Below are 12,629 nucleotides of genomic sequence, written 5' to 3' on the forward strand. Positions count from 1 at the left end.
CGAGCCTCAGACCAGGGTGACCACGGCTCTCTCAGTGGCAGTCAAGGTTACCATCGGCAATTTCTATGGCAATGGATCCTTCCCATGTGCAACAGGAGACATCTCCAACATCTCCCAGTTTTCTATCCATTGCTCCATCTGCGAGGTCACAGATGCTCTCTACAGAAGGAGAAGGGATTATATTTCCTTCCCCATGATCAGAGAGAAGCAGGATGAGCATGCATGTGGATTCGTTAGGATAGAGGGCTTCCCCATGATGCAGGGTGCCATTGACTGCATCCACATCGCTTTGAGGGCATTGCACCACAATCCAGAGGTCTTCTATAACCGCAAAGGCTACCACTCACTGTGCACTTGGTACATGACCACACACACCGCTTCCTCACCGTCAATGCCCACTATCCTGGCAGCAACCACAATGCAATCATCCTGTGCCAGACCGGTGTGCCAGCTCTCTTCCAGCCACCACATCAAACTCGCAGCTGGCTGCTCGGAGACAAGGGCTATCCGTTCCCCACCTGGCTCAAGATTCCCCTCCGTAATCCCAACACTCCTGCCCAACACTCATATAATGAGAGCCACGCCACCACCAGGAACAGCATTGAGCAGACCATTGGAGTGTTAAAGCAATGGTTTCACTGCCTTAACCGCTCGGGACGAGCCCTCCAGTACTCGCCAGAACGGGTGTACCTACTTGTCGTGGTCTGCTGCATGCTGCACTATCTGGCCATCATGAGGGCACAGCCATTGCCCTAGGCATAGCCGCACCACCTCAGTAGGAGGAGGACTAGGAGGATCAGGAGGAGTAGCAACAGCAAGAAGATGAGGAGGAGCAGGAGTAGCAGTACCCGCGACGGAGGAGGCAACAACTTCATTGCGATCCGCGACTGTCTCATCGGAACTCGTTTCCACTGATTTCCATCCCATTTCCTGTGGATGTCCCCATCACCATCTCCCTTGTGCATTTCCTTATATCCCCTCTTCCGTTGACCTATTCTACAATTCCTTCGCAGCGTGTCCCCTGTGGCTACAGCACGGCTGGTGGAAGGCTGCTGTGTGTCAGGGCCAGAGACTACAGATGGCCTTGCAGGATGCCCTCGACCAGCTCTTGGCTGTAGACTGCACCACCTCAGGCAGTGCCAAGTGCCATGGTGGAGTGGCAGTGTTGGGATCAGGAATGCTGTTATCCCGAGGGGGCAACAGGTTCCTGCATCACTGACCCACTGCAACTCCCCTGGGGTAGCACCTCGGCATCCCCACCAGTCTGCTGCAGGACAGATTGCTGGGCTGCTGCAGCACCACGAGATCCCCTGCTCGACTGTGGTGGACCCAGCAATGGTGGCAGCAGTCAGAGCTTCCATGCAAGCAGCCATTGACTCCATTACAGTTCTAAGGCATTGCGTTGATAGAACGCGGAGTGAGTGAGCCACTCAACCAAGGCAAAAATCGAAAGTGTGACGTCAGAGTGACGTCAGTTCAAGGGAAACAGCTGATTGGTGAGTAGCAGGTGAATGCTTTTGCCTTCCAGCTTTAAGTTTATTTCATAGTCAAATAGTTCATAGTTTAGTTCATAGTCAAATAACTAGAGGATGGCAGGGCAGCTCAATCCCATGGAGTGCACATCCTGTGCCATGTGGGAAGTCCTGGATGCTTCGCATGGCCTGGACGGCCACATGTGCAGGAAGTGTCACCAGCTAAAGCAACTCGAGCTCCAGGTTTCGGAGCTTAAGCAGCGGCTGGAGTCACTGCAGTGCATCCGCGAAGATCAGAACTTCATGGATTGCATGTTTCTAGAGGTGTTTACCCACAGCTTAAGAGTGTGTAGGCAGAGAGCAAGTGGGTGACCACCAAATAGAAGAGGAGGACCAGGCAAGTACTGCAGGAGTCCCCTGAGTGTATCTCACACTCCAACCAGTATTCTGTTCTGAGTACTGGTGGGTGTGATCATTTCTCCGGGGAGTGCAGCCAGAGCCAAGCCCACGGCACCACGGGTGGCTCAGCTGCACGGGGCGGGGGGCGGTGGAGGAAGAAGAACGGAAAAGCAATAGTGGTAGGGGATTCGATAGTTAGGGGAGCAGACAGGCGTTTCTGCGTCTGCAGATGTGACTCCAGGATGGTATGACCCTGGTGATAGGGTCAAGGATGTCACTGAGCAGCTGCAGGGCATTCTGGGGGGAGAGGGTGAACAGCCAGAGGTTGTGGTCCATATCGGTACCAGTGACATAGGTAGAAAGAGAGATGAAATCCTGCAGGCAGAATTTAGAGAGCCAGGAGAGAGATTAAAAAACAGGACCTCAAAGGTAGTATTCTATGTTTCTAGGGGGATCAAGGGGTATGGCGAGAAAGCAGGAATGGGGTACTGAAGTTGCATGTTCAGCCATGAACTCATTGAATGGCGGTGCAGGCTCAAAGGGCCGAATGGCCTACTCCTGCACCTATTTTCTATGTTTCTATGTTTCTATCTCTGGATTACTCCCGGTGCCACGTGCTAGTGAGTACAGAAATAGGAGGTTTGGACAGATGAATGGATGACTGGAAGGATGGTGCAGGAGGGAGGGCTTTAGATTCCTGAGGCATTGGGACCGTTTCTGGGGGAGTTGGGACAAGCCGGATGGGTTGCACCTCAACAGAGCCGGGACCAATATCCTCACGGGGATTTACTCGTGCTGTTGGGGAGGATTTAAGCTAGCTTGGCAGGGGGATGAGACCCTGAGAATAGATTCAGTCGGGAGAAGAGCAAAGCTAGAATTGGAAAGCAGAAAAGTAGAAAGTGAAATTAGAAGACAAATGAAACAAGAGCTAGAAAATTGACAACAAGAAAGTTTGGCAGTACTAAATAATATATACTTGAATGCAAGGAGTACAGGGAATAAGGCAGATGAGCTGAGAGCACAGATAGAAAAGAGAAAAAGGTTAGTAAAGACAAACGTAGGTCCCCTGCAGTCAGAATCAGGGGAAGTCATAACGGGGAACAAAGAAATGGCAGACCAATTGAACAAGTACTTTGGTTCGGTATTCACGAAGGAGGACACGAACAACCTTCCGGTTATAAAAGGGGTCGGGGGGTCTAGTAAGGAGGAGGAACTAAGGGAAATCCTTATTAGCCGGGAAATTGTGTTGGGGAAATTGATGGGATTGAAGGCCGATAAATCCCCAGGGCCTGATGGACTGCATCCCAGAGTACTTAAGGAGGTGGCCTTGGAAATAGTGGATGCGTTGACAGTCATTTTCCAACATTCCATTGACTCTGGATCAGTTCCCATGGAGTGGAGGGTAGCCAATGTAACCCCACTTTTTAAAAAAGGAGGGAGAGAGAAAACAGGGAATTATAGACCGGTCAGCCTGACATCGGTAGTGGGTAAAATGATGGAATCAATTATTAAGGATGTCATAGCAGTGCATTTGGAAAGAGGTGACATGATAGGTCCAAGTCAGCATGGATTTGTGAAAGGGAAATCATGCTTGACAAATCTTCTGGAATTTTTTTGAGGATGTTTCCAGTAGAGTGGATAAGGGAGAACCAGTTGATGTGGTATATTTGGACTTTCAGAAGGCGTTCGACAAGGTCCCACACAAGAGATTGATGTGCAAAGTTAGAGCACATGGGATTGGGGGTAGTGTACTGACATGGATTGAGAACTGGTTGTCCGACAGGAAGCAAAGAGTAGGAGTAAATGGGTACTTTTCAGAATGGCAGGCAGTGACTAGTGGGGTACCGCAAGGTTCTGTGCTGGGGCCCCAGCTGTTTACACTGTACATTAATGATTTAGATGAGGGGATTAAATGTAGTATCTCCAAATTTGCGGATGACACTAAGTTGGGTGGCAGTGTGAGCTGCGAGGAGGATGCTGTGAGGCTGCAGAGCGACTTGGATAGGTTAGGTGAGTGGGCAAATGCATGGCAGATGAAGTATAATGTGGATAAATGTGAGGTTATCCACTTTGGTGGTAAAAACAGAGAGACAGACTATTATCTGAATGGTGACAGATTAGGAAAAGGGGAGGTGCAAAGAGACCTGGGTGTCATGGTACATCAGTCATTGAAGGTTGGCATGCAGGTGTAGCAGGCGGTTAAGAAAGCAAATGGCATGTTGGCCTTCATAGCAAGGGGATTTGAGTACAGGGGCAGGGAGGTGTTGCTACAGTTGTACAGGGCATTGGTGAGGCCACACCTGGAGTATTGTGTACAGTTTTGGTCTCCTAACCTGAGGAAGGACATTCTTGCTATTGAGGGAGTGCAGCGAAGGTTCACCAGACTGATTCCCGGGATGGCGGGACTGACCTATCAAGAAAGACTGGATCAACTGGGCTTGTATTCACTGGAGTTCAGAAGAATGAGAGGGGACCTCATAGAAACATTTAAAATTCTGACGGGGTTAGACAGGTTAGATGCAGGAAGAATGTTCCCAATGTTGGGGAAGTCCAGAACCAGAGGTCACAGTCTAAGGATAAGGGGTAAGCCATTTAGGACCGAGATGCGGAGGAACTTCTTCACCCAGAGAGTGGTGAACCTGTGGAATTCTCTACCACAGAAAGTTGTTGAGGCCAATTCACTAAATATATTCAAAAAGGAGTTAGATGAGGTCCTTACTACTAGGGGGATCAAGGGGTATGGCGAGAAAGCAGGAATGGGGTACTGAAGTTGAATGTTCAGCCATGAACTCATTGAATGGCGGTGCAGGCTAGAAGGGCCGAATGGCCTACTCCTGCACCTATTTTCTATGTTTCTATGTTTCTATGTTCTATGTTTCTATAGACATTTTGGAGTACGATATTATAGCTATTACTGAGACGTGGCTGGAAGAAAGGCAGGTATGGCAGCTCAACATTCCTGGTTACAGGGTTTTCAGACGAGATAGTGAAGGGGGTAAAAAAGGAGGGGTTTGCAGAATTGATTAAAGAAACTATTGCAGCGTGAGGAGGGATGATATATTAGAAGGATCATCAAATGAGGCCATATGGGTCGAATTGAAAAATAAAAAAGGAGCGATCACACTGCTGTGAGTGTACTATCAACCCCCAAACAGTCAGAGGGAGATAGAAGAGCAAATATGTGGGCACATTTCTGAGAAGTGCAAAAAAATATCGGGCAGTAATAGTACCCTAATATTAACTGGGATAAAATTAGTGTGAAAGGTATAGAGGGTGCAGAATTCCTAAAATGCATTTAGGAGAACTGTTTTCGTCAATATGTAGCAAGCCCAACAAGGAAGGGGGCAGTTCTGCACTTAGTTTTAGGGAATGAAGCAGGGCAGATGGAAGGGCTATCAGTGGGAGAGCATTTTGGTGCTAGTGATCATAATTCAGTTAGATTTAGGGTAGTTATGGAAAAGGACAAAGATGGACCAGGAATAAAAGTCCTCAATTGGAGAAAAGCCAATTTTGCTGAACTGAGAGGTGATTTAGCCATAGAGGACAGGAAACAGCGACTTGAGGAGGCGATCTGGAGGGTTCAGAGCAAGTATGTTCCCTTAAAGAAAAAGGGCAGGACTAACAAATCTCGAACCTCGTGAATGTCAAGGAACACACAGGGTAGTATAAAGAAAAAAAAGGGAGGCTGATGACAGATACCGAGTACGCAATACTGCAGAAACTCTAGAGGAGTATAGAAAGTGCAGGGGTGTAATTAAAAAAGAAATTAGGAATGCAGAGGGGGAGCATGAAAATATGTTGGCAAGTAAAATCAAGGAAAACCCAAAGAGATTTTCACCATCATATCATAGGCAGTCCCTCGGAATCGAGGAAGACTTGCTTCCACTCTTAAAATGAGTCCTTAGGTGGCTGAACAGTCCAATGCGAGAGCCACAGTCCCTGTCACAGGTGGGACAGACAGTGGTTGAGGGTAAGAGAGGGTGGGACAAGTTTGCCGCACGGTCCTTCCGCAGTCTGTGCTTGTCTGCCGCATTCCCTTGACGACAAGTCTCGAGATGCTTAGCACCCTCCCGGATCCGCCTCCTCCACTCAGGGCGGTCTGCGGCCAGGGACTCCCAGGAGTCGGTGGGGATGCTGCACTTTACCAGGGAGGCTTTGAGGGTGTCCTAGTAACGTTTCCTGTGTCCACCTTTGGCTGGTTTGCCATAAAGGAGTTCCGAGTAGACCGCTTGTTTCGGGAGTCTCGTGTCTGGCATGCGGACGACGTGGCCCGCCCAGCGGAGCTGATCAAGTGTGGTCAGTGCTTCAATGCTGGGGATGTTGGCCTGGTCGAGGACGCTAATGTTGGTGCGTTTGTTCTGCCAGGGGATTTTCAGGATCTTGCGCAGACATCGTTGGTGGTATTTCTCCAGCGACTTGAGGTGTCAACTATACATGGTCCATGTCTGAGTCATACAGGAGGGTGGGTATCACTACAGCCCGGTAGACCATGAGCTTGGTGGTAAATTTGAGGGCCTCGTCTTCGAACACTCTTTTCCTTAAGCAGCCGAAGGCTGCACTGGCGCACTGGAGGTGGTGTTGAATCTCCATATCAATGTCTGCTTTTGTTGATAAGAGGCTCCCGAGGTATGGGAAATGGTCCACGTTGTCCAGGGCCGCGCCATGGATCTTGATGACTGGAGGGCAGAGCTCTGCAGCGAGGACAGGCCGGTAGAGGACCTTTGTCTTACGGATGTTTAGCGTAAGGCCCATACTTTCGTACGCCTCGGTAAATACGTCGACTATGTCCTGGAGTTCAGCCTCTGAGTATACGCAGACACAGGCGTCATCTGCGTACTGTAGCTCGACGGCAGAGGTTGGGCGGTCTTGGACCTGGCCTGGAGGCGGCGCAGGTTGAACAGGTTCCCACTGGTTCTGTAGTTTAGTTCCACTCCGGCGGGGAGCTTGTTGACTGTGAGGTGGAGCATGGCAGCGAGGAAGATTGAGAAGAGGGTTGGGGCGATGACACAGCCCTATTTGACCCTGTCTGGACGCGGATTGGGTCTGTAATAGATCCGTTGGTAAGGATCACGGCCTGCATGTCATCGTGGATCTGGCAGAGGATGTTAATGAACTTTTGGGGGCATCCAAAACGGAGGAGGATGCTCCATAGACCTTCGCGGTTGACAGTGTCAAAGGCCTTTGTAAGATCGAAGAAGGCTGCTCCCTGCATTTTTCCTGAAACTGTCGCACTGCAAAAATCATATCCGTTGTGCCCCGTAGGGGACAGAATCCACACTGCGACTCCGGGAGGAGCTCCTCAGCCACAGGGAGAAGACGGTTGAGGAGGACTCTAGCGACAACTTTCCCAGTGGCTGATAGCAGGGAGATTCCTCTGTAGTTGCCGCAGTCAGACTTGTCCCCTTTTTTGAAGATGGTCACAATCACTGTGTTGTGTGCTTACACACTACTGTAAATTAACACGAGGCACATTCTGCAGACAAGGTCACTCTGTGACCTGAACCTTTATTCCCAGGACCAAGAAGTGATGACCCTGCGTGGGACCTCCCTTTATATACCTGGATGACCAGGTGAGGAGTGTCTCCCACAAGTTCACCCCCTGTGGTCAAGGTGTGCATTTCTTAGGTGTATATAGTGTACAGTGTTGTTACATGAAGGTTACAGTTAAATGAAGGTTACACACATAACATCACCTCCCCCCCAACATCTTATGCGGTCAAAGATTAAGTCTTTCAGGCGGTCGACGCTCTCTCGTGGAGCGCTGCAGTTGGGGCTCTGGTTATTGAGCCTTGGTATGCGTGTCTATCACCTGTGGTGATTCCGGCCTGTCCGGGCTGGCCGCAGGGACTGTGCATGCTGCTGAATGTTCTTGTTGCTCGTTCACTGGCGGTGGTGTGAGCACCATCTCATGATCTTCCTCAGGTTCCTCAGTGTCCATGCTGAACCTTTTTTTTACTTGGTCCAGATGCTTGTGACATATCTGTCCATTGTTAAGTCTGACCACTATGACCCTGTTCCCCTCTTTGCCAATTACAGTACCCTCGAGCCACTTGGGCCCCAAAGCGTGATTAAGAACAAATACAGGGTCATCGATTTCTGTACAACTCCCCTTTGAGTTACGGTCATGGTACTCATTTTGGGACTGGCGCTTGCCCTCAACAATGTCTGACAGGACTGGATGAATGAGGGACAGACGAGTTTTAAGTGTACGTTTCATGAGTAGTTCTGCTGGCGGGACCCCCGTGAGCGAATGCGGTCGGGGCCTGTAGGCCAGCAGGAGGCGCCATAGGCGGCATTGAAGGGAGAGTCCTTGAATCTGGAGCATGCCTTGTTTTATGATTTGGACCGCACGTTCCGCCTGGCCATTGGAAGCTGGCTTGAACGGTGCTGTCCTGACATGTTTAATGCCATTACCCGACATGAACTCCTGGAATTCATAGCTGGTGAAGCACGGGCCGTTGTCGCTAACCAGGATGTCCGGCAAGCCGTGGGTCGCAAAGACCTTACGCAGACTCTCCACAGTGGTGTATGTCATGCACAAATTCAATATGATGCACTCGATCCATTTCAAGTACGCATCAACAACAATGAGGAACATTTTTTCCATGAACGGGCCCGCGTAGTCTACGTGAATACGTGACCATGGCTTGGTGGGCCAGGGCCACGGGCTGAGAGGGGCCTCCCTGGGGGTATTGCCCAGCTGGGCATACGTCATGAACCTGCGAACACAGTGTTCCAGGTCTGCATCAATTCCCGGCCACCACACATGTGACCGGGCAATGGCCTTCATTAGCACAATGCCTGGGTGCTCGCTGTGGAGTTCCCTGATGAATGCTTCCCTTCCCTTCTGGGGCATGACTATCTGGCTGCCCCATAGTAGGCAGTCGGCTTGGATGGAGAACTCAACCATCCGTCTGAGAAACGGTCTGACCTCCTCAGGGCATGCTCCGTGTGCGGGCGCCCAATCCCCAGTCAGGACACATTTCTTAATCAAGGATAGGAGGGGATCTCTGTTGGTCCAGATTTTGATCTGGCGGGCTGTGATGGGGGAGCCTGCACTGTCAAAAGCATTGACAGCCATGACCATCTCAACGCTTTGCTCCGCTGCCCCCTCAGTGATGGCCAGTGGAAGTCTGCTGAGCGCGTCAGCGCAATTTTCAGTGCCTGGCCAGTGCCGTATGGTGTAGTCATACGCAGCGAGCGTGAGAGCCCATCACTGTATGCGTGCTGACGCATTGGCATTGACAGCCTTGCTGTCGGACAACAGGGATGTTAACGGCTTGTCATCCATTCCTAACTCGAACCTTCTGCCAAAAGGTACTGGTGCATCTTTTTCACCCTGTAGACACATGGGAGTGCTTCCTTTTCAACCATCCCATATCCCCGTTCTGCTTGGGAGAGCGACCTGGAGGCATAAGCCACAGGTTGGAGTTGGCCCTCATCATTACTCTGCTGCAACACGCACCCAACCCCATAGGATGATGCATCACATGTCAAAACCAATTTATTACAGGGGTTGTACAGGGTCAACAGCTTATTAGAACAAAGTAGGTTCCGCGCCTGATTGAAAGCCTGTTCCTGACAGTCCCCCGAAAACCAATCGCAACCCTTATGCAGGAGCACATTAGCGGCTCCAACAATGTGCTTAAGTTCGGCAGAAAGTTCCCAAAATAGATCAAGAGTCCCAAAAATGAACGCAACTCCGATCTGTTGCCGGGCCTGGGCGCACGACGAATCGCCTCAGTTTTTGATTCAGTGGGCCGGATCCCGTCTGCAGCAACCCTCCGGCCCAAAAACTCGACCTCTGGGGCCAAAAACACACACTTAGACTTCTTGAGTCGCAGGCCTACCCGGTCCAGTCGGCGTAGCACCTCCTCCAGGTTGTGGAGGTGTTCCTCGGTGTCTCGACCCATGATAAGGATGTCGTCCTGAAATACGATTGTTCCAGGGATGGATTTGAGCAGGCTTTCCATGTTCCTCTGAAAGATAGCGGCTGCTGAACGAATGCCAAACGGACACCTGTTGTAGACAAACAGCCCCTTGTGCGTGGTGATGGTGGTCAGTAGTTTAGATTTGTCGGCCAGTTCCTGAGTCATTTCGGCTGAAGTGAGGTCCAACTTGGTGAACAGCTTGCCGCCTGCCAGCATAGCAAAAAGATCCTCCGCTCTCGGAAGCGGGTATTGGTCTTGTAGTGACACTCGGTTGATAGTGGCCTTGTAGTCGCCACAGATCCTGACCAAGCCATCCGCTTTTAGGACAGGGATGATGGGGCTTGCCCAATCGCTGAATTCAATGGGCAAAATTATGCCCTCTCTTAGCAACCTGTCCAACTCACTCTCAATTTTCTCCCGCATCACTAACGGCACAGCTCTGGCTTTGTGGTTCACTGGTGTGGCATCCGGGGTGATGCGTATCACTACTTTGGTACCTTTGAAAGTCCCAACAACTGGTTGAAATAGTGATTCAAATTTTTGTAGGACCTGTGAGCATGAACTTCGCTCCACAGATGAAATGGCGTGCACATCCCCCCATTTCCAGTTCATCTTGGCTAGCCAGCTCCTCCCCAAAAGCGCGGGACCATTTCCCGGGACAATCCCGAGTGGCAGCCGGTTCTGAGATCCATTATGTGTGACCACCAACATTGCACTGCCCAGCACTGGGATGATCTCTTTGGTGTACGCCCATAATTGGGTCTGCTAGCTCTAAGTGGCCATAGTTTCTCGAATTGTTGGACACTCATAAGTGACTGGCTGGCCCCTGTGTCCAGCTCCATGCGTACCGGGATGCCGTTTAATAGTACTTTCATCATCATAGGTGGCATTTTTGTATATGAACTGTGGACGTTTGCTGAACTTCAGCGTCCATTGTTGTGTCCCAAGCATAAACCTGCCTTGCAGACCCCTCTTGTGGTTCATTTGCCTCGTAAATCAGCCTCGCTGCAAGCTTCCTGCACATTCTGGCTAAATGACCACTGAAGATGAATTGTTGAAACCGGCAGGTTTTCGCAGCATGTCTGCCCCCGCACCTCCAGCATGAGCTGAGATTGTTGTGAACAAAAGATCTGTTACGAGGCATCCCTCTCTGATTGTCTCTTTGATTACTCTTGAGCATTCTGTTAGTGGGTGTCAATGGCCCCATCCCGGGATGTATTGTCCCTTGTGATGATGTAAATGTCCGTTCAACCTGGCATTGTCTCTGTTGAGGCCCCACCCTAGAGTCTGTTACTGCCTGGTTGGTGTCGAATTGCCCTTGCCTGCCTGCAGGGTTCTGAGTCGCGTTTACAATGTTAACTCGCTGCTCCATCGCCACATTGGAAGCAGAGTTGCGCGCGTATATTATCTTGGTTTCCTCCTCCCCCACCATGAATGTTTGAGCCATCAATGCCGCTGCTTCCGAGGTCAAGTCCTTGGTCTCAATTAGCTTCCTGAAAATCCCGGCATGGCCAATGCCCTCAATGAAGAAATCCCATAATATCTCCCCTCTGCAGGCGTCTGTGAACTTACAGAGGCTGGCCAAGCGGCGAAGGTCCGCAACGAAGTCCGGTATGCTCTGCCCTTCCCAACGTTGGTGTGTACAGAATCAGTGTCGGGCAATGTGTATACTGCTCAGCGGTTTGAGGTGCTCACCCATCAGTTTGCTGAGCTCCTCAAAGGTTTTGTCCGCCGGTTTCTCGGGTGCGAGCAGCTCTTTCATCAGCGCGTACGTCTTAGGTCCACAGCTGGTCAGTAGATGCGCCCTTCGCTTGTCAGCCGCTGCCTCTCCCAGCCAGTCCTTCGTGACAAAGCTCTGCTGGAGCCTCTCAACAAAATCATCCCAGTCCTCACCAACACAGTACCGTTCCTCTGTGCTACCGGCGGCCATTCTCGTGAGTCGTTGATTCTCGTTTCTCGTCGCCAAATGTTGTGTCCTTACACACTACTGTAAATTAACACGAGGCACATTCTGCAGACAAGGTCACTCTATGACCCTAACCTTTATTCACAGGACCAAAAAGTGATGACCCTGCGTGGGACTTCCCTTTATATACCTGGATGACCAAGTGAGGAATGTCTCCCACAAATTCACCCCCTGTGGTCAAGGTGTGCATTTCTTAAGTGTATACAGTATGCAGTGTTGTTACATGAAGGTTACATACATGACACACTGCATCTCTGAGATCTCCCGGCATGCTCTCCTCCCTCCAGATGAGAGAGATGAGGTCATGTATCTGCGCCAACAGCGCCTCTCCGCAATTTTGTAGTGCCTCAGCAGGGATTCCATCTGCTTCCGTAGCCTGGTTAATTTTGAGCTGTCTCATGGTTTTGCCTACCTCGTGCAGTGTTGGGGTCTCACTGAGGTGGTGGTGGGTCGCATGCTGCGGGATGGAGTCGAGAACACTCGAGAAAAAGGCAGAGTCTCGATTGAGGAGATCTTCAAAGTGCTCCTTCCAGAGGGCCCTGATTGCCTCAGTGTCCTTGATTAATGTTTCCCCGTTCTTGGCCAGTAGTGGGGTGTGGCCTTGGGAGTTTGGACTGTAGGTGGCCTTGACTGCGATGAAGAATCCTCGCATGTCGTGGCTGTTGGCCAGTTGTTATTTCTCCTGTGCTTTTTCCATCCTGTTCTTTAGGTCCCGGGTTTTTTGTTGGACCTCAGCCTTGAGCCGTCTGTAATATTGCTTTGCAGCTGCCAAGTTGGGTTGCTGCTTAAGGCTCAGAAATGCTCTGCGCTTGCAATCTATTAGTTCTTGGATCTCCTGATCATTCTCATCAAACCAGTCCT

This window comes from Pristiophorus japonicus, chromosome 6 (assembly GCF_044704955.1).
Source record: "Pristiophorus japonicus isolate sPriJap1 chromosome 6, sPriJap1.hap1, whole genome shotgun sequence".
In the NCBI taxonomy this organism is placed as follows: domain Eukaryota; kingdom Metazoa; phylum Chordata; class Chondrichthyes; family Pristiophoridae; genus Pristiophorus; species Pristiophorus japonicus.